Source organism: Cryptotermes secundus, unplaced genomic scaffold (assembly GCF_002891405.2).
Source record: "Cryptotermes secundus unplaced genomic scaffold, Csec_1.0 scaffold21, whole genome shotgun sequence".
NCBI lineage: Eukaryota > Metazoa > Arthropoda > Insecta > Blattodea > Kalotermitidae > Cryptotermes > Cryptotermes secundus.
Window position 1 is genome coordinate 1,196,875 of NW_019742548.1, and position 16,255 is coordinate 1,213,129.

Consider the following 16,255-nt stretch of genomic DNA (forward strand, 5'->3'; position numbering starts at 1 on the left):
GGACAACACATTTATGCCTTCTTCGTTTTACCCAGACCTGCTATGAGGCCCATCCAAAATTCAATGGAGGCTCTGCTTCCTGGAGGCAGAGGGGCCGGTGTGTATAGCTGACCATCCACTTCCATCCCGCGCCAAGACTAAGAATGTACGGAGCTATGCGTCCATAGCTTCACATGTTTTCATGGCTTAGTGCTTAATTAAGAATACGGACAACTTTAACCTTACCTTCATAGCTGTTGACTGTTGAAAGGAAATTTAATTTTTACCCTGAGTGTCGGACTGGTCCCTGTCCCTGTAAGAAGTGCGGTGACCAAGGCGGCCGGAGAAGTGCGCAGTCTGAGGTAAGGAAGAGGCAGCACGTCAGTGCCGGAGGTAACTGCGCCAAAGTCTTGCTTAATGAAAGGTCCGGGATCCATTTCCACACCTCGTCAAATAGAAAAGAAACCACACCGGTCGCATTCAGAATTACGCAGCAAAATTTTGGGGTTGAACCGATGCTTTCAGGCCGACTGTAACGCAAATATTTAATTACAAGCGCGGGGTAAGATTTCGGGTAACACGAGCAGAGGCATTTTTAGCGGAAATTGTCAACAATATGATATGCCCTAATAATATTAAGGGGAGCCGGGATACTACTACTGGTTGGACGTCGGAGGGTTCCCACTTCGAGTCCCGGTAGGCTCAAAAATTTTTTGTTCTCCACATCATCCAGACTGGCTCTGGGGCCCACCCAGCCTCCTCTCTAATGGGTAGCAGGGGCACTTTCCCCAGGGGTAAAGCGGTCGGGGCTTGAAGTTGAACACTTACCTCTAACTAGTATCGAGTTCAAGCAAATATGGATCTATACATCCATTCCCCTATACGCCTTCATGGCATAGTGCTTAAATAGTTAAGTACAGGAACAATTTTACCTTAACTTTTACCTAATATTATTAATATGATCATTCTCTCTGTACCATGTTATAATAATATTTAATGGTACTCTTGTTCCCAAACCTGCCTTGGGCTGGACATGTGTCTGGAATGAGGTCATAACTGTGTACAGATTTAGTCCAATGATGAGCCTTGCTACCAGCGGGGTGGTAACATTCTGTGGCGCTATCACAGTCTTCCTGAAATTGAATTACCCGTAATTTAACATAATCACAATATTCTAATTTAAATTAGTAAGTTCATGTACTCAAGTGCGATACTTCATTCTATTGCACGACAGGTTTACAGCAGTATCCTCTATCGAAGGACTGCCCGTTACTAGCACGGAGCTACATGTCAACAAGACCAAGCTCGGGCAACTCCTGTGACAATCCTGATGGTAGTAATGTTTGACAGAACGTATCAAGCGATTAATCAATGAAACAGATATCCAGCCTGAGGAAAGCATAAGATTGCCGAAATTAGTAGCTTTTTCTTCCTTGGCACTATAGCCCCAGTGCGCCTAGGCCTACCTCCATGAACTTCTCCGTTCACTTCGGTTTTTCTAGATCTTACACACTCGGTAGGACTCCTTGGGCGGGTGATCAGCTCTTCGCAAGGCCTCTACCTGTACACAAACACAGAAAAACTCACACACACAAACTAAACATCCATGCCCTGAGTGGGATTCGAACCTCCGATCCCGGTTTCCAAGCGAGCGAAGATAGTACATGCCTTAGACGGCTCGGCTACCGTGACCGGCCGAAATTTGTAGTTAGTGTTAATAACTTAAACCGTAAATGTACGGTAACATTATACTGCCTGCATGACTCACATAATCTCGTGAGCGACTAGATGTGTGTTTTGCCTGAGGTTCGTCTCTGCAATGAATATACAGTTTCTATACACGGGGCTTAATTAAAAAATCGCTTAGTGGGGGGTGAAGTCCAGCTGGGTCCACTCGGCACGGCGGCCACTCATTGCCTATTGTAGCCTGCCCCGGGTGATTGTGATGATAGAGAATTTGGTGGAATGAAGATTGTGAGGGGAAACCGAAGTATTCGGAGAAAATCCGCCCCAGCGCCACTTTGTCCACCACAAATCCCACTTGACCAGACACGGGATCGAACCCGGGCCGCCGCTGTGGGAAGCCAGCAACTAACCGCTTGAGCTATGGCGCGGCCTCAAATATTTCCGTAGTACACAATTGCCCGGGATGAAATAATGCTCTATTTTGATAGGAATTTGTTTTTCCGAGATAAGCTGTATTCCTTGGCATCTCAGAACATCTTCTAGTGTGGCTATAAAGGGAAATCTTATGAAATAAAACTTATTACGTCGTTCACGGTAGCCGAGCGGTTTGGCTTGCACTGTCTTCGCTCTGTCGGAAGTCGGGACTGTGGGTTCGAATCCAACTCGGGTCATGGATGTTTAATGTTTGTGTGTGTGCGTTTTTCTCTGTTTGTGTACAAGTATAGGCCTTGTGACGAGCTGATCGCCCGCCCAAGGAGTCATACCGGATGTCTAAGATCTAGTAAACAGAAGTGAAACGGAGAGTTTCACGGAGGTAGGCCAAGGCCCAAATTAGGGTTGTAGCGCCGAAGAAAAAAAATACTTATTAAAACTTTTACTAATGAACATAAGGGATAAGATTGCGGTATTGGTTATTTCCCTTTAAAGCTCCTCCTATATTTCATTCTTCGTTGCAAGTTTTCCTTGGGATTAGCCGCATAAGGTGTATGGAAATACATTTGCAATCATTCTAGAACCTGGCATTAGAGACAGGCGAGCTGTCCGCTTCACAATCCGACCTCTTTAATCCTGGAAAATGCTTATCCTGCAACTAGTGTGTTCAGAATTTATAGGCCACAGACCCGGTCTGGACGCAGTGCACAAGCGATAAATGCTATTCTGTCGGTAATCGAACTTAGTCTTCTAAACCTTACCTAGTCGCTTTAGTGGCTGATCTATTTTCACTCACTCAGTCCCCTAAAAACATAACTTTGTATGTTACAGTTTGATATAGAAATGTATCAACTTCTTTACTGTTAATGAACTTAAAAATCACTTCAATCAGTAGAAAGTTTGCGAGGTAAAATACACGTCCTTCGACACCAGTAAAAGTGTTAGGAAAAGTTGGTATTACAACTAGTAGGTCATGTAAGAATTCTGTAGATGTATAGAAATGACACTGCCCTAAATTCGCTCCATGCAGGGTTATGCTGGCGTTTATTTACTAGTAGTACAGTCCAAAAAACACATTAAAAAGTAAAACACACAATCATGGTCCGTTGGCCATTTAAAGTGAAGTTTATTTACTAAATAACAGAGAAAGGCAGCGAGAAAGAGTGAGGGGGAAGGTGACTGGCTTGAGAGAGAACGGTCTCATCTGTATTTGCTCTTAGCATCTCGTAACTATTCCCCTAGTCACTCTCTATACACATGCGTAAAATTATTTTTACTCTCTGCTTCTTTTGCTCCGTTGCTATGGTGACAGAGTAGCGGAACGCGGGACCCACATCACCACAACACCGTGGAAGGAACGGCAGAAAGACGACTCACAACCAGAAAATGACATCAGCTGAACCATGCAGCGATCTGATCTGACTCAAGTCCAATGTCACAGTTTCTAGTTACCGCTGTCTCTTCTTCTGCAACGCAAAAGACAAATATTACCTTCGAGTTTAACATCGATGTACCGGCATGTGGTTCATGAAGAAACAAAGTCCAACTTAGAGAGGAAACAAATGGTACAGTTTATAAATCCGCTACTATATCAACTAAACATTTTCATTCGGAGGCGATAAAAAGAACTCAAAACAACCGAGGACATAAGTTTTTACTAATTTTTCGTGGTAGAATAACTACGTATATGTAGAAGCTGACAGTAGTTGAACAGGCCAAGAAATTCCCTGTATATCAAACCCAAAATTTTATTTCCAACATCAGACTCCTTCCTGAGCCAACCAAAACCATTCAACATCCTCACACACTATTTATTTAGTACAGAGTTTAACAATGTCCGACTATCTATATCTAGGTCTACCAAGTGGGTGTCCTGATTCATTTTTCTTTGATTGATATTGTGACGGATCGCGATAATGTCCTCTGCTTCCTGGCTCATATTCTTACCGGCTGGCGACTGTCTCACAACTGTCCTACTTAAATCTCGGTACGTATCACACAGAAAACGCCGTTACTCTGATGCTTCTTCAAATTTTTTCCGTGCAAAAATGATGATTTGTAAAGCTGTTGCTCAGTAACGGCTGATGTAGTTTTATTTACTTCGCTGCCGTTGCCCGTCATCGTGCCACAATATTTTGGATATTTTCCATACCCACTCCACAGTTCCTTAAAATAGCAACTGCTCCACAATTGTTCTGTTTCTTTCATAACGTGACAGGATGAAGTTGGAAGGACGCCTCATAATTTTCGTACTGAGGATCCAGTCAGCAGTTACTGACATGACGTATTCTGAGAACAAGAAACCTGAGGCGTTGCTCGTAGAAGACAGATACGTTACTACAGGAATATAAGTGACTTTACGTCATGGGTTTCTGAGATTCCTCTCGCACTTCAATGTACTGGCTCCATACTGTACGAAGAGCAAGAATTTGTTTCATCAGTCGTATTAGGATGACCTGCAGCACAGAACCTGTTTGTGTTTATCCATCACAAGGCAATACTCTGTCGATCACAGTGGCCGCGCAGTCTAAGACGTGAATCGTCTTCGCCAGCTCGTGGGTTCGAATCCCAATCGAGACATGGATGTCTGTATGCGAGTATTCTGCATAAATGATCAAGAAACTGAAAATGCGGCCAAGGCCCAACAAAGAGTTGTAGGAGACAGATAGATAGATAGATAGATAGATAGCTAGATAGATAGATAGATAGATAGATAGCTAGATAGATAGATAGATAGATAGATAGCTAGATAGATAGATAGATAGATAGATAGCTAGATAGATAGATAGATAGATAGATAGCTAGATAGATAGATAGATAGATAGATAGCTAGATAGATAGATAGATAGATAGATAGCTAGATAGATAGATAGATAGATAGATAGCTAGATAGATAGATAGATAGATAGATAGCTAGATAGATAGATAGATAGATAGATAGCTAGATAGATAGATAGATAGATAGATAGCTAGATAGATAGATAGATAGATAGATAGCTAGATAGATAGATAGATAGATAGATTAGATAGGCAGACAGATAGATAGATAAGGTAGACGATACTGTATCAACTGCTGAGGATGTCTAATGCTGAATAAGATATATTATGAAAGTTGCTAATGAAGAAACGTCGAGGTTGTGTATGGAAGCGGTAAAGGGGTATTTCAACTGAAAATTTCGCTATGCCCAGGCACAAAAATGAAAACCAAACAACCGCCTGATTTCCTGCTTTATAAATATATAAAGTCATAAAATTCAAAATACACAGAATGAAATGTATGTGGTGGTTTACAAGGCTCTGATTCTCCATCTCACAGCCTTATGGAAATCGTTCGAAATCAGAGAACGGAACGTCTATTTGGATACACGAGAGGAGACTCTTACATCTACTCTACAAGCCGGGAGCATGAGACCTATGGGAAAACTTACCGAAGAAACGCTCTGTTTCATTTTATCTTAAACTTCCACCGGGATACGAATGCTGGAACTCTTATGAAAATAGAATCTCGCAACATTCTGCTGATGACGTGAGGAACTGGGTCACTTACTGACGAAGATTCCCTCACAATAGTAGACACAGTCAAGTTAAACAGACTTCTTGCGCCATTACAGGGCGAGCCCTCAGGTTATGGACTGAGGTGATGGATTTCAGCTGAGGATATTTCAGTAAGGAGTAGCGCACTGTCGACACGGCGTGGTCCTCCAGCTTGGGAGGCTGGACATGAGGTTTCGACTGCTCACCCTAACAAAGCAGCAGAAGGAATACAGTGTAAGAACGCGGAATGCCTTCATCTGGCACAAGGTTAACGTCCAGCTGAGAGGTCATCTGAACAATACGGCAATGAAATTTATGGTTTTATAAAAGGCGAGGTAGTTTTTGACCAGCTGAGCCACTACAGCTTCCTGTCACATCCCTCCTGATCCTTAATTTATAAGTAATGAAATATGTCCCATTTAGTAATGTAAACCCCAGTAGCTGATACAACGTCTAACAACAGATAAGCACCCAAGTATGATATATTGTACTCCTATACTGCAGGGAACAAGATTCCATTGTTGAAAATAATCCTTGCTCCTGGTACAGTAGATTGTTACGAGACTAAGCTTATTGTTACATATCGATTCACTCCTACGCAACGGCTCGATAAATACGTGCATCTTCCCGCGGAGACAGATTCTTGGTAAACAGCCCGCTCTTTGTAATGCGTATAAAATTACCAGATAAGCATGAAAGGTGTTTTATGTGGTCCGCGCCATGCCCAGTTCTGTGACACGTGACGTGTGTTTTCCGTGAGGCCCGACGCGGAATTCCAGGTGAGCAGTCGGTCGGAGTACGTGAATGGAAGTTGTCAGTAAGAGATAGAAACGGGAAGTTCGTAGCTGAAGAAGAATTAGAAGTCAGCCTATGAAAACTTGGTGTGTGATTAGAAGATTTAGTCACAGTGAGACTACTCTTTTTGATAAGCATGAAAATGACGAAAACTGACGATGCAGATTGTTGTCAGATCAATCAACCTTCATAATCAATACTATCTGTAATCAGGACGAACTGCCAGCTAAGTTTGTTACCACAACTTCGCGCACCAAAATAATTATTGTATTCAGACTGAAAAATTAACGCAATTCTGTGACTCTACCCACTTCGTCACAAGTATCAGCCTCTAAGATTCTAATATTTTAATGCCTGTATGTGATATTCTTTAATACAATGCATTGTAGCATGCAGAATTGTCGTTAAGTAATGACTCAGTACACAACGTCCGCTGCTAGGCGACATATTCCTAACAAGCAACAATAGAACTTTATCAAGGAGGAACGGTGTTTTCTACGCGGTACGTGCCCAGATGTTATAGGCAGGACAGGTCTAGAATTTGGCTAGTTGAGTTGGAATCATCAGACTAGTAGGAGATTGGTGTGAGATGGCGGCCAGCCTGGGAGCTATTTTGTGTAGTGAAGTGCAGGGAAATGAAGAGTTGGTTGGTGAATTAGTGAGACAGAATACTGCAGTTCAGTCGTTGTGAGCTGTTGCTGTGAGAAACTGGTAGCTGACGCACGGAGATAGTTCGGGAACCCAGAGTAAGGGTAACGTCCGCCGTTAGGAGCCGTTACCAAGGAACAGCTGGTGAAGACACAGCAGAGTGAGAAAACTTGGTACGTGGTGTAGTGAACTGCTGACCGTGTGAATTAGCGATAGCTCTATAATTACTTGTAATTACTGTCTGTATGTTGTCAATAAATACAATCACCAGACCAAACCCCACCTATAGTCACTCTATCACTTGACAATATTTTGAATGAAATTTAAACTACTGGACCCAGCTGACCCCGAAGTAAAACTTTGTTATTCGAATGTTGGAGTAGGCTTTACAGAGGACCTTCTTCGAGATCTATTTACTTGAATACGCGAAACATCGTGAGTTAAAGTTTATATTCTTATTGTTCTTAGTTTTAATATTATCCGGACTGTCAGATATGGTATAAGATTGGTCCGATAACGTTAACGAGGCGTAGACTTATAGGTCTATGTGACTAATAAGAGCAGGACTAATAATGAATATTGCAGGCCGCTCTCTACCCCCCCCCTCCCGCCCACATCTCGAATATCTCGAATGTGTGAAGCTCTTCACAGGGACAGTTTTGCTTCAGCTTGGGGAGGTTTTGTTGTGTATTGACGGCACCGCCTGTACCTCAGAGCATATAGTGTCGAATGGAAGGGCGATCCATGAATAATTAATTTGAATGTTTTCGGAAGGAATCGGTCGTGGTCTCATTTGGATGCGATCCCAGCATTCTTCTGAAGGGACTGAGGAAATCACAGGAAACCTAACCATTATAGCCTGTGTTTCGGTCGATGTTTTAACCGAGAACTTCCTACATGCAGGTCTAGAGCTTTACCGCTCCTCCAACCTGCTCAATTAGTTCGATGAGTTGTTGATGATAATAATATCGCAGTTAAGTGCGTATATTTCCTGCTCGTTATTCGGGAGGTCCTGTGTTCAAATTTCGCCTTGAATTGTGTCTCTTCCCTGAAGTTTTTTTTTTTCCTGGGTTTCTTCGCTGTATCTAAGGCGGCCAATACACGTACGAGTCCGGCTTGGCGAGGAGCCGGGCTCGGATTAATTTCACCACACATGTATGAGAGTGGCGACCCACACACGGACGAGTTTGGCTCATTGGAACCCGAACCGAGTCGGACTCGCGAGCCAGACTCGTACGTGTAGGGGCCCCTAAGACAATGACTGGATAGTAATGTATATTTTAAGTCAGAATACGTCCTTTTCCTTCTAAATTCGTCTGAATTCATCATAACATTAGATACTATTATAGCCTTAGTAACAGAAAGCATCGTCAAATCACCAAGATTAATCAATGAAACCAAAACCATAACGATATAAAAATAAACAGAGTAGACACGATATACATATTGAGATCCATCAACACCGGTTTTAAAATTAGACATTCACTGTTTGAAACAGGCATACAATTTCATTAAACATTACACTTACGTACTCGAAGGTTAATAACTTTATATTTTTTCGAGCTTAGCGCTCGCCCGCGTTACTAGCGCTTTCTTGCGGGACAGCTAAGTACTAGACAGTGTTTCACCGTCTAGAAGCATTTCAGATCAGCAGTATGACGGTGGTTATCAACAGGTGTGGAAGTGCTCGTGAGCGTGCGTGACTGCCTGCTCAGCTGAGATGGGTGATGGCGGCTTCCTGACAGAAGAAGAAGAGGAGGACCACAATACTTGCTAGCGCTGAGCACCCTCAGGGAATAAATAAACCGTGGTGGACTTTGCACAAGGATCGTGATCACAAAATGACTCTTATAGTTACCGCCCCTTGATCAAAAGACAGTCGCACCGCGTAAACGAATGCCATTGGCGGAGAGACAGCAACACGTCATTTTAGGCATATTTTTATTAAAGACTGATTTCTAAGAAACCACGCACATGCAAGTGAAATCCCTACACATTTCACGCAGTGATTTAAGTATTTCTACTACTGTGGACATTTTAATTACTTTGAAGAGCGCGCTCTTGAATACCTGCGCCACACGTTGATTTTTGTGTATATAATCCATCTTAAGTGCCTTTGAAGAAGAACTGTGTGACTAAAATTAACTTAATATCACGTGCCTTATAAAATTCTTGTTGGAATTGGATGTGAGGAACACAAATTATATCACAAGCTATATTGCAAAGGAGAAATTAGGAATTATATTTTCATATTATTATTATTCGTAGAATATTTTACGTTGTGATATATACACATACTTTTTAAAACAACAGATTTACGGCCCTGGCTGAAAATCATAATTACATACTTCGTCAGAAACAGTAGTTACTTGTGTGTGAAAATGCCCAAGTAATCTCAGATATCGGTAATTACAAGTTGGCTTTGTTTGCCGAGGAACACAGCTACTGTGTGTTTGCATGCGACTGCGGAAAATAGATAACAGGACGGCACAAGTTCGTACTTGCAGATTAGGAAACAATATATCATTTGCTCACCAGTCGCTAACACAAATGATCAGATGACGTGGTTGCCAACTATCTTGATATCACCTGGCAGTGGTATCAATGGCTGAACTGGGAAGAAAGTTGAGCTCTGAGCGGACCGATTTCTTTTTATCGTAAATCGCGATTAGACGCGAGGGCCTGATAAGATTTGTGATTATCACAGTCGCAGCCATATTTGTTTCAGGCACTCAAGTGTTAGTTTGTGAGTTGACGTTCAGCGTACAAGTGACTTGTAGTGATATAGAGCGGAGTGACGGTTGTGGGAGCATATCTTCGTTTGTACCCGACGGATTGAAGACTTTTTCAAACTGGCGGCCAGCGGAGACGAAGACTGCGCCGAGGCACTCAACCCTTTCGCCGCGACGTACACGTAAGTACTCCCCCACCGCTGACATTCGAAATACCTTCAACCCGAACAGCGGGACAGGGCTCATCTCCATTTTTGACATGAACCCGAGACTCTAGCCTTGTTTTACTCGAATAGTTCACCTTAAGGATTATCAGGTGCGGCTACAAGAGATTTTCATTAATAACATGCAACGATCAGAAGTCAGTCACCATCAGAAGTTACAATATTTCGTTCAGTTTTTGGAATTTATGTTATTCTGCGTACTTTGAATAAATTCTATACATAAATATATATCACAAGTCCCAATCCGATGAGAACTAGGAGAGGAAATGACTTCTCAGATTACATAGACGCTCAGGCATCAGTGGAAACCCCCGGTAAATGAATATATACTATAAACGCAGTGCCCTTATTGTGCATCAGTTTCCTGTAGTTACCTATACAGGATTCGTTCCTACCCGTTTCAGTGCTCGGAACCGCTTTAGACCCTGGAGGTACGAGTATCTCTAGAATTGTGTAGACGGACGGCGTCTGTCGCTTCATCCTCATTTTGAGACCCCAAAAGACCGCATTTAAATATGTTAACATTCTATGAACTGAGAGTAAGAAGTCCGTTTTCCAAGTGTGTAATTCGGAGCTCCTGTCAGCTATAAAAGTTGCGTTTGGAACGCCCGCGTGAAGCTGTTTATGAGAACCGAATACGGCTGTGGCATTAACTTTGCACGTGGCAGATCAGTGCTAGAGGATCTTTTGATAATATTGAATTTTGTATCTTCTGCGGCTGAGATCAAGTAAAAGAGTCTCGTTGCTAAAATTTGAAACTAAGTTCCGGTGAATGTTTAACGCCGTTATGAAGAAGGCAAGATTTGAAATTATGCATAAACTCGCCCCAAGTTACGTTCGTTTATATCAGCAAAGTTAACAGAATCTGTTGAGGTGAGACTGTGATACTGCATATCCGTAGTGTTACGACGCGAAGACTCCAGTTTGAAGTGTGTATTGTAGCCTACATTTTGAGCGGCATACAGCGCCTAAGGATCTTAATAACCGTGTTTTGTGCATCACTTCGCAGCCGCTACGCACATCATTGTCTTCTGATCATAAATCTTTCTTGCTGGTGTTAAAATTTAAAACTAAAACTAAATGTCGGGAGGAAAGTGGATATGTATTATTTTCTGGCTGTAGATGACAACTGTTCCTCGTTGAACGAAAAACGATTAATTCTATTTAGTACAAAAAATTAATCAGCATTATTTAAGTTTCTTTAAACTTAAACCAGTGAATTACTTTAATGCCTTTCATAATTTAACCCAGTGTCGGATAAAAGTTTTATTTCTATCACAAATATATCAAGATTTCGCCCTTCAAAATATAAAATTCATAATAAAACGTCTGGTACGTGGTAACAATTTTTCGATTACGGAAATAAAGTTAATAGTTTCCAATCAGAATTACATACCACGACATCATAAAACAGATTCCCTGAAAAGTTGTTTCTTCATTAACCCAAAATTCTCTATTGGCCCCGTACAAATATTATACTTCGTTAAATGCATTCAGATAAGTCACACTGCTGCAGTATTTCGGACATCAGTCGCGCTGTAACTTCTCAGTCCGACTGTGACTAAAGTCCCGAGATTATTTCGCTAGTACACAGTACCCAGTGTCAGTACAAATCTAACAGAAGCAGATGCAGGTAAGGATGTCTGAGTAGAACCGCTGCCTTGTAGCAGGTTTCCGTTCCTATGCATACTGCAATGTTAATGTCATACGCAGATAAGGCAAATTTATAATCGAACAAAATTATTGTTATTATTATTGCTGTCATTATTTCGGAAGAACGTAAGTACCTGTAAGTCTGTAGATTCCGTCTCTGTCAAATTTATCGCTGGTAGCCACAAAATGCTCACCGTCGCCATGTTTGTAATGACTGACCTATGTATGGAATTTGTAGGCATATTTATCATCATGCCTAAGTTTACGTTCTTAGCTCCCGTGACTCACTTGTTATCGCCATCAAATCGAAAGTTAACCATAGGTTCCATGCAACCACCATTTTGTTGTTGTACACCCTACAACAAAACACTTCAATAAAAGAGGCATAGATTTCGAAGACCTAATCCGTAAATCAATTTACAACACTACATTATCTGTCACTAATGGCGCCCCCCCATTAAAATTTTCTGTTGCCANGATTTGATAAACGTACATTCTTAACGACATGAAAGTAGAATAAACAGGTAAGCATATCAGTTGCATTGTGAACTTGTAAAATACCGACCAGAATTTTTCATAATTAACGTGACACTCTATCTGCACATTGCCAGGCGACATGCAGTGGTGCAGATAAGCTGAATATACGCGATTTTTTCACTTTATCATTGTTTTAACCTGATTCACGTGAACTTGTTCACACAACACTTGTGTGTTTACTCAGTGTTTTTAGTGGAAACAACATAGCCTTCTGGGTTATATCATCCTGCATAATAGCCGTACTTTCTTTCATCCTGAAGATAGAGACCGCAGGTTCCTCCGAGACTACAGAATATTCTAACCTAGAGAACCGTAATGAAAGTCAAAGTAACATGACCGACGGCCAATCTGTCCGTCTTGGTGTCGAGCCCCATCTGGAACTCATGACCAGCTTTTAAATTACCATTTTGCAGCTACGGATTTGTCCATGTTGGACGCCCTCTCTGACGATAGGGCGGGTTTCTCATTTGTCGGAGTCATACTCAGCAGAATAAAAACATTTGTGTGTATTACAGTATGTCAGTTGACAGTATGTACATAGTATTTACTTTACATGTATAATACATAGCAGTATACGTATTATATACGTGTATACAATATATACATGGCTTTAGAGAACCCTAGTGTGGATTTTAATCGTTGTATAACCTCAAACTTCATACCTGAAACAGTTGCAGAAAATCAAATCCCGTCTCCATGTGTTACATTCATCAGTCTCGGATATTCTAACGAGCTACACGGGTCCTTAAGTAAATATATGGACACGCCATTACTTAAAGTAGACTCTGTAAGATGCAAACGTGTTTTGCTAGAAACTGTGATTAAATTTATATCAAGAAACGTTTCTCGAAGTTAATGTTCAGTGCTGTCACTAACTCGCCATCTTTGAGGTCCTGTCTGATCCCTTCAAGTGTTTCCACATCCAAGGGATATTTAGCCCTAATTTTTCTTCATATAATAAATTCATAATGACGCTACATGAGATTATGATAGCACAGTGCGCTAATAGGGCGCAGTAAGTGCTGGTTACAGGTTGTATTAAATTTTCCAGCAAGTATACCTGCCAACAATATTCTCTCTGTCATCAGGTGTCGCCATTTTCATTAAAAATGCTTGTGTATAAGAACTTACTCAAACCTGCATTTTATGTATATTTTATTCAGTGTTGAATGCTGTGTCAGGATTACGAGTTCGTGAAGTAAAACTTCCAGTAATTAACTAAGAACAGTAAACATTCACTTAACTAATATTATTATAACTCTGCTTTCTGACATCTTTGCGTCATCTCTTCAGGTACTGAGTAGCTTTATCGTGTGCGAAATGGCGGCGTACCACATGAATATGACGCAAACACACCGAAACGCGCACCTAGTTGTAATCATGATAATTAGATGTTGAATGTACTTAGCAAAGTAATGTTCGTACACACACCTCCGCGGAAATGTTAACCCTTTAAAGCGGAGGGAAGTAGGAACCCAAAGCATTCAGAATGTGTTCAGAAACTCTGCGTTCTGCCCACAGAGCGATTATTCCCTATACAGAATTAATCGATCGGCCTTTGTAATGAAGATGCTTCGTTTCCTCTGACTATCAGCTGAATTTGTAGATATTATTTAGGTGAAACTCGTGTTTAAATTGTTAAAATAAAATCTATTTGCACGGGCTCTAACGACCTCTTCGGGGTGGATTGAAGTCACAGTTTAGAAATTCGTGGGTATAATTTCGTAAACCAAAGGTACGTTTTAGAGTTTCGCCATGGGAACGCCAGCTCTTCTGTCCACTTGCCGCCCTTCTGTCAGTTCCAAAATTTGAATAGGATTTAATATTATAGTCACTAATTTAACACTGCAGCTGGGATTCTCCTTGTCTGGTACATTTTATTCATACTTCAACAGCACAATTGTTTTGGCCGTGACTAATTATGAGTTGTTAACACCGGAATTATTCCGTGAAGGATTTTAAAATTTTCTATTATAAGAAACCTTGCGCAATTATAAACTGTCTTATACGATAATACAATATAACATCATGCTGACTGATAGAAATATTTTATATGACTGAGGCAGAATAAGCACAGTTAAGTACTCTGGGGCTTTCTGTTCCACGCTAAAGATAGAGGCAGTATATTCTTCCGAAACGTCGGTAAATTTATGCCAGACTAGAAGGCATCATATCTCAGAGGATATCAGTCTTCAGCTTACAGCCGAATGTTGATGGCGAGAATTCTCGGGTTCAATTCTTTTCAACCTTTGTCGTAGTTTACAAAAGCCGCTTCCCGTTTGGCATTTCGCGCTGGGTGTGCAAGCGACAGTGAATATACACTTGTCTCTTGTTCGTTCTTGGCTCTTTTTTCGACGCTAGTTTTGTGTACTGTCCCGAAATTTTCCTGAATGGATGAGGGGAACAGTTATGAACATAAGCACAGCCGGTTCTGGGGTCGAGATTGGTCGACCCCCTGTCTCAAAATCCAAGAATGTTAACTCATCTGCTATGTTCAGTCGAAAACATGCTTTTGGTGAGATAGGTGCCTTTGTCTTCCGGGACAATTTCAGATGTACAAGATGTTCAAACTTGCAAATCGTTTCAGCGTACTGAATAAAGGTGCAATTCAGCAACTATTGTTACAGGCAGTTGTTACTGGGTCTTGATACATCATATCCACATACTGATCACAAGAAAAGTGGAACAACTTTTAGCCCTTTAAAGACTGGATTTCTTCCAGATAACATTGTCACGTGTCCAGGGTTCCGTGGCTAATAGTAACGGCTTCTGGATTGGTTGATTGGATTTATTGGACGCCTTCTGTTAAAATACCTCTCAGATGCAACCAATAATAACAGCTCACAATAAATTGCTTTCTAAGTCTGGCTCATTCCTCATTGGACCACGAGCGTCTTCTCTTCCACTGTGAGCGACTTGGTTCTGATTTACGAATGGGTCACTTCTTCAGGTTCCGCTGTCCGCTGCTTAACACTCCACACTTCTCAATGAATGATTTAGGAATTCACGAATGAACTCCTTTTTATAACTCGGAGCAAACCGAAAAGAGACCGCCACCTCGAACTGTTCGTCTGTTATTATTTTTTTTCATCCTTTGCTACGAAACGTGTGTCAATCTCGGGGCAACGCTTTGATTTCTACAAGCTTTTCGTTTTTACGAAACGTGTCTTTGGCGAGCCATTGTCTAGCAATGGACTATTCCGCGTCTATTCGTTGCCCTGGGAACGTGCTTACTGAACCCTTGTCTGGCAATGATCATATTCGTCACAGTATATAAAATATCAGTTCGTACCTCACAGGAAACACGTCTCGGCTAACAAAATTCAAACGGTTAATGCTGTTTAGGGAAACAACAGGTGTTTATTGTAAGAACCACGCAACACACACAAATGTACTAGAGGAAGAATGCAGAGTTTTTTTATTTTAAAGCAGGTCGTACACATGGAACCACCCGGTTCTGGAGGGTTAATATTGTCATGAAGTCCTTACGAACCGTCATTGTTTATCACTGGAACGGCTACATTTTCAAACAACGGTTTGTCTTACCTCAGAAACACACCCCAACTTTATACTACATAAAAATAAGCATCTCTGTTGCTAGCAATTTACGGCTTGTTGCCTTTTATAATGTACCCAAACATCTGTACATCTCTCGGAAAATCATAAGTAGGTCCACTCTGTATATCGAACTGAAGTCTTTTGATTGCACCAGTGCGATTTTGATGAATCTCGATTTTGTTGCTATTTATCTGTAGTTGGGTTCGTTCAGAATGTAGGCTATGAGTATGTTTCAATTTTGAGATGGAGTTAATTATGACAAAATAAGTCACATTTCTTAATGCGAATCAAATTTATTTAACAGAAAAGTTGAAAATAAATAAAAATTGGCTCTTTTCTTAGGCTTCAAGTAAACTGCGCCTTATTTTGCCAAAACTATACGTTGTTACAACAGTAACAATTACAAAGTGTGGCGGGTTGTTTTGAATATTTTAACGAATCGTCGGGTTTCATGAAAGCTAATGAATTACTTTAATA

The 16,255-nt window shown here is 41.2% G+C and overlaps 1 protein-coding gene across 1 annotated transcript in view; it reads left to right on the forward strand.

Annotated features, from left to right (window-relative positions):
- Positions 1–8,749: 8,749 nt before the first annotated feature.
- LOC111873249 (uncharacterized protein DDB_G0283357) overlaps positions 8,750–16,255 on the forward strand; it is a 470,680-nt gene continuing 463,174 nt past the window's right edge. The window contains exon 1 of the mRNA XM_023867794.2: positions 8,750–9,988. The gene's annotated coding sequence lies outside the window, so the exon portion shown is untranslated. The remainder of the gene's footprint in view (positions 9,989–16,255) is intronic.